Source organism: Protopterus annectens, chromosome 10.part0 (genome assembly GCF_019279795.1).
Source record: "Protopterus annectens isolate FY-2018-M chromosome 10.part0, PAN1.0, whole genome shotgun sequence".
In the NCBI taxonomy this organism is placed as follows: domain Eukaryota; kingdom Metazoa; phylum Chordata; order Ceratodontiformes; family Protopteridae; genus Protopterus; species Protopterus annectens.
Genome location: NC_056744.1, coordinates 1,170,951,116 through 1,170,962,240, shown reverse-complemented (window position 1 = coordinate 1,170,962,240; position 11,125 = coordinate 1,170,951,116). Strand labels below are relative to the sequence as shown.

Sequence of the window (11,125 nt, the reverse complement as noted above, 5' to 3'; positions counted from 1 at the left end):
AGAATGAAAGGTAAGTGTAAATGATGCTTGATTGCATTTTTTCATTTTAAGATGCTGAATGTTGTTGCGTCTTTCGGCTATTCCCAGTTAGGGGTCGCCGCAGCGGAACTCCGGTCTGCTAATGATTGGCAGTAGATTTTTACGTGCCGAGTTGCCAGCTCTGACGCAACCTTTAACGAAGGTGCGCCCATTCACGCATGTCTCCACACAGAAGACGCTCTAGCTGAGAATCGAAGAGGACAACATCATACTGTGAGGCGACAACGCTACCTCAGCACCAAAATGCTGAAAGTGATTTTTTTTTAAATGTCCTAGTGCGGTTTTTAGTTCATGCACGTTATAGTTTGTTTTGGAAGAATTCCCTGATATTGGGTTAAAAATACAGGTTCTGGCTTTAACGGAAACGTGATTGTTGCTGTCCTGTTGATTACTAAACCATGTTTTTTTTCCGCAAAGAATTTATTTTTATTGTATGTTATGACGTTCTAACTATTGGTAATATTATATATCTAGTACTTAAACGTCCTCCCTGTAATCGTTTTCTTCTGTTGATCTGCTGGACTGGAACTGATTTCGTTATGGAGGTTATTTGGGGCTTTTTTTGTTTTGCATGCCAGAAAGAAGAGTTTAGTAGCCATGCCTAAGAGTTGTGCAAATGATATTTCTGATAGGAAAACAAGTGTTCTTCAGTTCAAGGTAATTCTTCTTTTACTGGTTTTGACCACTATTTTCCATTGTGAGGTTTAACTCTTTTCTGTGACTTGCATTCTCTTCACATTACTAAAGGAAATTGACATATGGAACACACCTGATTTGCTGTAGTAAAGAAGCCTTCCATTCAAGGAAAGCATAGAGGCAGTTTACAGAAGTGTGGCTCCTTGTTCACTTTAAAGGAAACTCCTGTGTAAAGTCGATACTGGAGGTATTTTTGTGGACACATGGCACAAACCAGTCCTGAATAGAGGTTTGTATGGTGAAGTACGTTAATGGAGTTGAAGGCTGTTTGGGACACTCAAGCAAATTCTTAAGGAATGGGAACAAACAATGCTGTCATCCAGCTGAGAAAAAGAGTCATAGCTGATGAACTATATTATTGTTTACTAAATGTCTTGCTGTTTTAAACAATATTTGGGCATGTTTTTTGTGCCTCACTGTCTACTGTACTGTTGTGATATGTGAGATTTGTGAACCTTTCTCCTGGGCTCTCTGCTGAAAAGACCTTTAGCCAAGTCTTATCAGTCAACACTTCTAAACTTTTTCTTTTGTTAAGAATCTGGTTTCTGGTTGGCTGGGTTTCCATGACTATCTACTTTTCTGTTGAATGTCTTCACTCACTTTGTGATAGTGTTACATTTTGCCTGTGCCCCAGAATGGTGTTTTAGTTGGTGCAGAAAAATTCTTCTGTTATGAAAACCTGATGCTGTACATTTATACTTTTTGGAAGTGCTGTCGGTGTGTATAATGGTGAAATTTATTTTAATTTCAAGTTTCAAATGGGAGAGATTAGTTGTGCCGCTCAGAAAAAAAAACTGACCATACACTTTACCCACTGGTTACTATGAAAACACCTTTTAGTCCTTGAATGTGTTTGAAAAGTGTAGTGCAACTCCTTGCTGTTCTAACTTAATGCATATCAAGTTTACTTGCTGTGGGTTGTTTCCATTTTTTTTTTTTTTTGAAAACAAAATGAATGGAGTTTTTCTAAATATTATTTGTCTTTGCAGGTTTCAGTCTGAGGAAATGGTACCATTTGCTATTTGACGGTGGCACCTTCCAGAAGAAGTTGTATAGCTGAAGCTTTTGGCTTTATCTGCTTTTTTCACAAGTCCAGGCAAATTTTACTGTGGTATTTTGTGGCAACATGGGTGTTGGTGTGTTGAGCTGAATATTTGTTTCTTTGTAATCTAAGGTGTTTTGATGCGTTTCATCTTCCCCTCCCACCAACAATTTAGTATTTCTATGTAATGCTGCTGCAGTAAGCCCCCTAATCTTCATGGGCTGTGTATATATATGTATTTACGTGTCTGACTGCTTTCACCCTGTGCTTTATCTACACAGAGTTAAAGCTTATAACTGTAGTGCTTCCATTTTGGGGGTCATAGAGCTCTGAGTTAACTAAAGAGCAAGAGCCAGAATGCTGAGAGGCCTCAAATCAAGTGCTCTTTAAATCTTTATTTTTTTTTTCAGCTTGAAAGCTGATGCATTTAGGTCTGTATTGCCATGCACTTGTCTTAAGGTCACAATTTGCCTACCCAAGAGTGGAGGAAACTTGTGCTCCTATGCAGACCCACTTTTGGGTGGGGGGAATAACCAGTCACTTAAAATGCATTTTTAAAATAGCGTCTTGTTAGGAAAGTTTAAAGTGGTATCCCTAGTGTTCACACTTCCATCCATCTCAATGTTCTGGTATGGCAGAGTTGGCAATGGCTGACATGTATGTTTATTCTTTGGTTAGTGCACACCTTCATGCATGTAGTTAACAGTATAATGTCATGACTATTAAAGTAAGGACTGGATAAAGTGTTTTAGACCTTCACCTACATGTGAGTGGTGTAACACAATTGGTTGCTTAATCCTCCCATTAGTTGTAGACCTCTAAATCTGACCTTCCTGTAATCTGATTTAAAACACTACTCACCAGGTGTGTGCTCTTTTCAAACTGAACTGTCTTGTTAGCTGGTGCGTATATGGTGCTGATTGTCTGTTATGTACTGATTTACTACTGGATGACAGCTATTCCTTTTCCTGTAAATGTCTTTTGTTACATTTCACACTGAGCTGGCTTCCTTCATATAGTTAGTCTTTAGTCTTATCTACCCAGATACACTTGGTCTTGATGCTGTTTACTGCTTCTGGTTCTCTACTTGTATTAACTGCACTTTCTCCCTTCACACTGGTTTACCTTTTTGTTACTGTGTATGTTTAGTGAGTTTTACTGCAGTGGCTATTACACTTGTTTCATTCTCCTAGATTCCCAGTCCACTAGCTATGATGACATTTCCATTAGTTAACTGAATCTTGGACAGTGGCTGGAGTGTTGATCAGTCTAGTGAGTCTCAATTCAGATTCTCTGAACTGGATTTTAATATGTGTCTTGTTACAGGTCTACTGACAATTCAAGTGAGATTCACTGGATTGTAATCCACAATTACTCATTGAAAGATTAGTGTATCTCATTTGTCTTGTGATCACATGTAATTGACTTCACATTGGGTTTCAAACTTAATGTGTTAAGGCATTGCAAGTCACTTCTGTGTGCCTGACAGCAGTAGTATTGTAATGTAATATACAAATACTCCTCTAATAACTCTTATCTGTGACTACATTACATGCAGAAACTTAAGATACATAACACCAATACAATTTTTGCATGGTGTCTGCTCCATCCCCACCACATTCATGGTCACACTATCTCGGCTATAGTACAGTTCCCCACTCTTGTCATTCTAGTTGATAGTAGCAGTAGTTGACCACCTACAGCATGAAACAGGTTGACTAAATCCATGTTTAACCAACTGTTGAGAACAAATATAGATGTGAAGCTGGTGAGATGTTTGTCAGATTGCTGAGGGGAGAAGTATTGTAAATAGAGTTGGGTGAATGAGATGCTTGGGGGGGGGGGAGGCAAACAGTTGGAAAATTGTAGGGATAGCAATATTAGCATATTGTTCTGAAATAAGCCACATCTGCCTATGGTGGTCAGAGTAGGGGTAGAAAACAGTTGAGATTGGGAAATTTATGGAAACACCAATAGGATAACAGTGTAATTCTATGGGCTAGGGCTTGTAAAGGCTCCAGGCCCATTAGCCTAATACACACCTGTGAACCTAAATGATAAAATGGAATGAAAGGAAAACAACATGGAGGGAAGGAGGGCTGATTGAACCTAGACTCTGCACAGATTAAGTGAAGAAAACTATTTGGGGCCATTGAAACTGTCAATACATTTTTGGGAACTGTACTGTAATTGTCTTGTGAAATTCAATATGCCATAGTGGGATAATGCGCAATATTTGTGCACTTAGGCCCTTTACCATAACCTTTTATTCTCTGCTCAGTCATTTACATAAGTAATTTTACTTGCTTCATGTAATTGTTGGGGGTCAACAGTGGTAAAATGCACGCATTCTGTGGCTTAAGAGAATTTTTCCTAATTATTTAGTCTTCTGAAAAAATTTTAGCACTAGGTTGCTGTAGCCCCATGAAGTGAACGTTTTAGGTTTACAGCAATCCAGTAGCTGTAGCTGTTTCCTTCTAAAGACAGCCTGTGTTCTGTAGTTTTCAAGGTTAAGTACTGTAAGCTAAAGTGAACTGTTTCCCTCCCAAGAATTGAGAAATTAAAAAAAAAAACAAAGCAACAGTTTTTCCTTTGGTTGGTAAGTAGTTACTGAAATTTATGCAAACTGTACCATCTCCAGTGTCGTTGCCAGATAACTGTTTACGGATTTCTTTCTGTATACTTGATTATGCCATTGTTGAAAATATGCAAAGCCGTCAGAGCTACATCTTTGCCTACTCAAGAACTGAAGTGTAGTTACTTTATAATGAATACTATGAAAGGCTGTTTAGGATACATGTGCATAAAACATCTGTGTAATTCAATAAAATGCCCCCCCCCCCTTTTTTTTCTTTTAACTTCCTGTATTAAGCCTTCCTTTGCTGTCCTTTAGAAAGGGACTTTCCTTGACTTTAAATGTGAAAAATATATGGTCGAAGTATTCTGGAATTACCCAGGAGGGTGGTGTCTTGGATAGTGTTACACTGGGGATTTCCATTAAAGTTGGATAGTGTTAAACGGGCAATTTCCATTAAAAGTTGTATTCTGGAATTACCTGGAAGGGTGGTGTCTTGTGTAGTGTTACACTGGGGATTTCCATTAAAAGTTGTGTAAGGGAGCCCAGACCTGAATTTCTTCACTTCCTAGTATTGTCATTTAAGTGACGGACAGCTCTGGGTGTGTTTAAATCATGGCTTTTAACAACTCTTGCCCGCTGGTAAGTTTAGTTTTCATGAATAGGCAAGGCATACTACCTAAAATGATTTCCGTCATCCTTTGTCCGCACAACGCAACGTACAGAGGATGTTAATCTTTTATTCTACTAAGAAAAGCAGGAGAAGTAATTGGGGACAAACTAGCATTATGGTAGGAGTGAAGCTTGGATAAGCTGTTCTTGTGTTAGTAATGAGACTTCACTCCTACCTGTTAAAGATAACGGACAAAGGTAGGTAATCAAGCTATATCATTTAGTTTTAAAAGTATGTAACTGTAGCCTAAGGGAAAAATAGCTGTAGTTATGTTTGTATATGTGTAAGTTTATATCCTTGCATCCTAAATATTTAAGAAAGGGATTGCTAGCCTGTGTGACTGCGGTAGCGTTGTCCTGTTCGATTCTCAGCTAGAGCGTCTTCTGTTTGGAGACATGCGTGAATGGGCTTACCTTCGTTGAAGGTCTAGGCTGGCAACTCGGTACGTACAAATCTGCTGCCAATCTAGCGGACCGGGATTCCGCTATGGCGATCCCTAACCGGAAAAAGCCGAAAGATGCAACACAATTGCTAGCACTATTTGAATGCTTGCACCTTCAAGGAAGTTATTTTGACTGGTATGAGTAAAATCAGGACGGTGTTTCAGATCTTGATCCAGTAGAGATGTTGAGTTCACCAATAATAAAATTGTGTGCCTTTATCCCGTGTAATGTTTGTTTTTTTGTAAATTATGATGCATTTTGATAGTATAAAGCTGAAACCATCACGAAACCACACCATCGAACACAAAGCTTACAGTACACACAAACCAGAACACCTACACCACAAAACTCAATACACCAAAACACCACACAGAGACACACCTACACTATACACCCTACACATCCTTACTTCTTGTACAAACAGTAAAAAAAAATCATACAGCCAACATACACACTCATACCTCCACCTCCCTACCCTAACGCACTGCTACAAGTTAAAAAAACACTCACTCACCTTTAACTGCAGACACTATCCCAGCCAAACACCTCCATAAGATAATGCAAATGCATAAGAGTCCTAGTTGTGCTTATGCAGTTTTGTTATTTTGAAGTTTTGGCTTCATAGATGCTAATTGCTGAAATTCAGTATTTCAGTAATTTGTGATTATGAAAGTGAAGTCATGTATATAATATGGGTCCCCTTCAAAACATCTAAAGCCCATAACATCTAATGTCATAACCGTGAGACCAGAACATCTAAAACCCATAACATTGCATTTCATAACAGTGAAAATCACATGAAAATAACATCCCCTCCACATATAATCACGTATGACACCAAACACACTTTTTACTATGTTTCTGTGGGGTGGGGCTGGAGGTGCTTGATAGAGTGGGGTTAGGAAATTAACTCTTTCCCATTGTAGTGTGATCTTGGAGTTGGTATATTTCTGGGGGGGGTGCAGGGGGGGCTTGCCCCTGTGCCGAAACATAGTAAAAAGTGTGTTTGGTGGTATATGTGGAGAAAATGTTTTGTTGTGATTTGTAGTGCTAGATGTTATGAAATTTGATGGTTATGGGTTTTGGGATGTTCTGTTCACAAATGTTATGAAACTAGATGGGTTCATAGGTTGGTACTAGGTTATCAGCCGTAGGGACTATACAAGCCTAGCCATAACAATTCCCTGGCTATTTCTTCCCACACTAGTTACTTCCCTAGACCCCTGTCTAGCAGGGCGACTGACATGATCCCTGGGGTGAATTTTCTTTCTCCCATCCAATCATCAAGGTTCTTTTTGAAGAGGGACAAAGAGGAACTCTGCTTGATATGTATGGGCAATCTATTCCAGAGTCTGGGGAGTCTCTGGGTCAGGAACCTATCCCTCTAGCAGGTTTTGTTTATTGTGATGACAAGGTTTAGATCCCTGGAGCGTGTGGCTCTGAGGGATTGGGATTTCTTTAAGTGTAACATGTCCAACAGCTTTGGGTTTGACACTGTCTTGTATGTTGAGCAGAGATCGCCTCTGAGTGGACGATATGCGACAGAGTATAGGTGGAGTTTTTTAAGGCGGTCAGCCTGTGATTTTTTTTACTGAAGTATTTCTGCTGCCTTTCCAGTTGTTGCAGATGTCTTGAGAGGTACATACCAAACGGGGCATTGTATTCTATAATGGGTCTAATGAGGGATGAGTACAGTGGGGACAATGACCTCCCTTTTTCTGGATGAAAAGCCCTTGGTGATGAGGTGTGCCACATAGAAGGATTTCCTGACTGTTGTGGTGATGTGGTTAGCGAAGGTGAGATCACTGTCCACCTGTGTCCCTAAGTCTCACCACACTTTTGGTGTTTAGTGTACTGCCACCTATATGGTAATTCACGGATACATGTTTTTTTCCCAAAGGGGATAACTATGCATTTCTTGGCATTGAGCTTGAGCCCATGGCTCTGGCACCAAGCATCTGTTTCTGTAAGGCCCTTTTGTAGATTATCCACATCATTTGGGGATTCAATAATGGCTCCCAGTTTGCAGTCATCTGCGAACTTTGTTAGCCAGAGTCCCTTAGTGTTGGCCTGTACCTCGGAGAATTAGATGCCAAACAAGAGCGGTCCCAGGACCGAACCCTGAGGTACTCCACTTGTCTGGAGCTGGATTTGGAGTCTGCTACTTTTACAGTATGGGTGCTACTTTTACAGTGTGGGTTCTATCAGTAAGCCAGTTAGCAATCCATTGGGTGACTTAGGGATTAATGCCCAGCTTAGTAAGCTTATCTATGATTCCAGAGTGGGGGTGGTGTCAAAGGCCTTGGCAAGGTCTAGATCGGCTGTGTGGACCACCTTACCCTTGTCCATGGCTCTGGAGACTGATTCGAAATAGTCAGTCAGGTTCAGGAGACAAGATCGGCCCTTCACAAACCCAAACTGGGTGGGGTCCAGTGCTTGAAGGTTGTCAATGTCTTTGTTTATATGTTCCATGATAATACACTCCGTGGCCTTGCAGATAAGGCTTGTCAGACTGATGGGACAGTAGTTTCCGGGATCCAAGCTGGATTCCCCCCTTGTGGAGTGGGATAACTGTAGCTCTGCACCACTCAGTGGGCATGAAGCCTGAGGTGAGGCTATGATTAAACATGACACTTGTGCCAGTTCATATTGTAGTTCATGTAGTACACAGCCCGGGATGTCATCTGGTCCCATGGATGCTGTATTCTTAGATTTGGAGAGTGCATTTATTACCTGTGTGACCATTATTACCAGAATTTGGCAATCTTCCGGTATTGAGATGGGCCATTTAGGGGGTGAGAGGGGGGTGAAGTTTGCACTGAATCGATCTGCCAGGATATTGGCAATATCCTTGGGATCAGTATATTTAATGCCATTCTGTTTTAGCTCACAGCAGATCTGAGCATTGCCATTTAGATTCCTGGCATAGTTATAGAATGCCTTGTGGTTGTCTTTGGAATCTTTGGCAATTTTACTTTCGTAAGTAGCTTTTAGAGGATTGTATGAGGGATCTCAGTTTCTTACTGAGGCTGGTAAGGGAGTTTTTTGCATCCTGGGATTTTCCTCTTTTCTGCAACAGTTTCTTCCTTTTGTTGTAAAGTTTGTTTATGGCAGGGGACCACCAGATTGGCTTCCTTTTTTGGATGAGAGCATCTTGGTTCTATTTGGGATGGCACAATTCATGCATGAGTGGATGTGCTCGTACAGTGCCTTAGTGTAGGATTCAGCAGTTGAACTTTCAGTTCCTGTCTCCATGGGTGTCATGAAGTTTGTCACTTCTAACTTGAGTAGCATGAAATTGGCTTTGGAGAAGTTTTTTATGGAGGTTTCCTTACTGGGGGTGGGGGTGAGATGTGGATGGTGGGGGTGAGATGTGGATGGTGGGGGTGAGATGTGGATGTTAAGGGTGATTAGCTTATGGTCAGACCTGACTATTGAGGGGTGACCATAGGTGTGGAGCATCAATTTCCCATGTTGGTAATGAACAGGTCTAGGATATTGGAGCCCCTGTTGGGACTGTGGATTAGTTGATCCAAGGCATTGGCATTTATGAATTCCAAGAACTGTTGGGCAAAGGTGTTTGTACATGAGTAGTTTTCCCAGTTAATGGCAGGGTAGTTAAAATCACCCAGTATTAGGGTGTTTGGTTCTATCTTAATATTTTCCAGTATGTTTAGAAAGGTGTAGTGAGAATCTTGGGGTATGATGGGGGATCTGTAGCTACAATTTGGATTGCAGTCTTACCTAGTCTAGTGTTAGTTGCACCTGGAGAATTTCAGACTCATTGTGTTGGGCAACTAGCCTGGTGGTGTGAATATCTTTGGTGAATATTGACACTCCTCCACCTTTAATGTTTTGGTCCTGGTTTGATGGCCGAAAAGTGTGGCAAGAGTTGTAGCCTGGTATTGCAGGGGTGCTCTCTGTAGCCTTGAACCAGGTCTCAGTTACTGCACAGATATCAATGTTCTCCATTTTTAGGAGTGCCTCGAGAGAGTGCATTTTGAGGTTTAGACTTCTAGCATTGAGTAGCATTACCTTCAGATTTTGCATGCTTGTACCTGTTATGGTGGTGGTTTCGTCCTTTGAACTTTGCCTGAAAAAGGCAATATAGGGGTGGCAAGAGCCTTAGCCAGTAACGTGAATCCCAGGGCGACAGGTGCAGACCATCTCTGGCAAAGCATAGTGGTCTGTCAGTCATGTTGTCCCAGGCAGATGGATACTGGATCCCTTTTGAATGACACCAGAAGCTTAGCTAATTGTTGAAGTCAGTCATTTTGTCCTTATATTGTGGTATCATTCTGGGCAAAGGCAGGATGCTACTCAGGGCTAGGGTCATACCTGCCTGGGCCACATGATCTGAGAGCTCTTCCATGTCTCTTCATGTAGTTCAGGGAGGTACATCTCAAGTCATTCACTCCACCATGGACAATGACATAGTCATATTTGTACTTGTTGTGGAGTGACTTGAGTGAATGTGTTATGTGGCGGATCCTGGCACCCAACAGGCAGCTGACTGTAATTTTCTCCTTGTTCAACCTGGTGAGAGGGACATCAGTGTGCCGGACTATAGAGTCACCTATGACTAAAGTGTTAGGTACATTGTCTTGCCTTAAGGGCTGTTGCTGGGTGGCACAATGGTGTTGTGAACTATGTGACACTTTGGTTGTGATTGGTGTTTGTTTGCGTTTCAGCTTCAGAGGTCCTTGTTGCTTGGGCAGGTTACAGTTAAGGGCCTCTGCATATGTGGATTTAGTGTTACTATATGTGGGTGTTTGTGGTGTGGGTTTAGAAGGGCTATGTGTTGCTTGAGGTGTAGTGTGGGTGTTGACCTTCTCCTCTTGACTGTCTAGCACAATCTTGGGTGGAGAGAGCTTTGCTTCCATTTTGGCTATGTAAGTGCATCTCTCGCAGGTTGTAGTGTTGGGTGGTAGGAGGAGAGGGTTGTCTGTGTACATGAGGCAATTGTTGCATTGCTGCAGTATGCCCAGATTCACCAGGTGGACAGGAGAAATCACTGGAAGCTGACCCTTGGACATGCTTGGTTTGATGCTTTTTTTGTAAAGTACAGGAGCTGTTTTCCCTTGACTTAGAAAGGTACTTTGCAATTATAGACTGTTTAGTGCCTACTATTAATTTTTCCTTATTACAAGGAGAGTTGAGTGCTTGTATCAGTTTAAGGCTTTCTAGTGCTTTCCAGCAGGTATTAGAGAATGTGCTAGTCACAGGGATGCTTAAAGGTAAGATGAAAAAAAACAATGCACACTACAGTGTGCACTACAGCAGTTCGATGTGAACGCAGGTAACTTAAGTTTTACCTGCTTAAAAAGTTAAGGTTTTGTGGAGAGTTACTATTTTTAAAACAGCAAGATGGGTTGAAAGGGGTGGTCACTTTTGTATTCTGGTACTATGGAATACAGTAGGATGGCCAATAAATTTAAATAGTTGAAGGGGAGGGATTTCAAAAATGATGATTTTGTGATTACTCACACAAGCCAGTGAAAGTAGAGAGGAAATGAGATATATGGTCATATTAACATAAGAGGCAGGCAACTAGAAAGATGGTGGTATTTAACAAGACAACTGTAACTCGGTTGGAGGGCGGGGAAAAATTCTGCCTGACTCAGAAGAGAGAGCGCTGTGGTCTCTTTTGAAGTTTG

General features: G+C 41.2%; 1 long non-coding RNA gene across 1 annotated transcript in view; it reads left to right on the top strand.

The window, feature by feature from the left end:
• Nucleotides 1–4,807: 4,807 nt before the first annotated feature.
• Nucleotides 4,808–11,125, top strand: part of LOC122813541 — an 80,111-nt gene continuing 73,793 nt past the window's right edge. The window contains exon 1 of the long non-coding RNA XR_006366703.1: nucleotides 4,808–5,222. This is a non-coding gene — a long non-coding RNA (uncharacterized LOC122813541). The remainder of the gene's footprint in view (nucleotides 5,223–11,125) is intronic.